Source organism: Sinocyclocheilus rhinocerous, unplaced genomic scaffold, assembly GCF_001515625.1.
Source record: "Sinocyclocheilus rhinocerous isolate Xijiao unplaced genomic scaffold, SAMN03320098_v1.1 scaffold476, whole genome shotgun sequence".
NCBI classification, from domain to species: domain Eukaryota; kingdom Metazoa; phylum Chordata; class Actinopteri; order Cypriniformes; family Cyprinidae; genus Sinocyclocheilus; species Sinocyclocheilus rhinocerous.
In genome coordinates this window covers 82,596-83,044 of record NW_015647449.1, presented here as the reverse complement: position 1 = coordinate 83,044, position 449 = coordinate 82,596, and the positions used below count along the sequence as shown (strand labels likewise).

At 40.8% G+C, this 449-nt stretch overlaps 1 protein-coding gene across 6 annotated transcripts in view; it reads left to right on the top strand.

Annotated features, from left to right (window-relative positions):
• LOC107709150 (E3 SUMO-protein ligase RanBP2-like) overlaps positions 1-449 on the top strand; it is a 35,362-nt gene that overhangs the window by 20,834 nt on the left and 14,079 nt on the right. The gene's annotated exons all lie outside the window — the stretch shown is intronic.

The window sequence follows — 449 nt, the reverse complement described above, 5'->3', positions numbered from 1 at the left end:
GGCCAATCACAGCACACCTCGCTTTTCAGACCGATGAGCTTTGTAAAAATCGACGCGTTTCAGAAAGGCGGGGCATAGAGGAGAAACAATAATGTACAGTATGTGGAAAATAATGTGTTTTTTTAACCTTAAACCGCATAAAAACATTTCATTACACCAAATACACAAAATAATGGTCTTTCTAACAACATCATATGACCCCTTTAAAATTTCAGTAGAATTTGCAATTGGGGTGCACCAGTGGCTTCAAAGTCCTTCAGGTACTCCGCAGTGAGTGTCTTGTAAAGTGATTTCCCATTTTAAATGTGCACATAGGCGCAATGATATTACGCAGCGCCTGAAAATAGTCCCCAGCTATGTAACTTCCAACGTGACTGGCACTAAGTTTGTGTAGTTGGTTATGTTGACGGAAGTTAGCCTATTTTCAGGCGCTGCGTAATATCATTGCG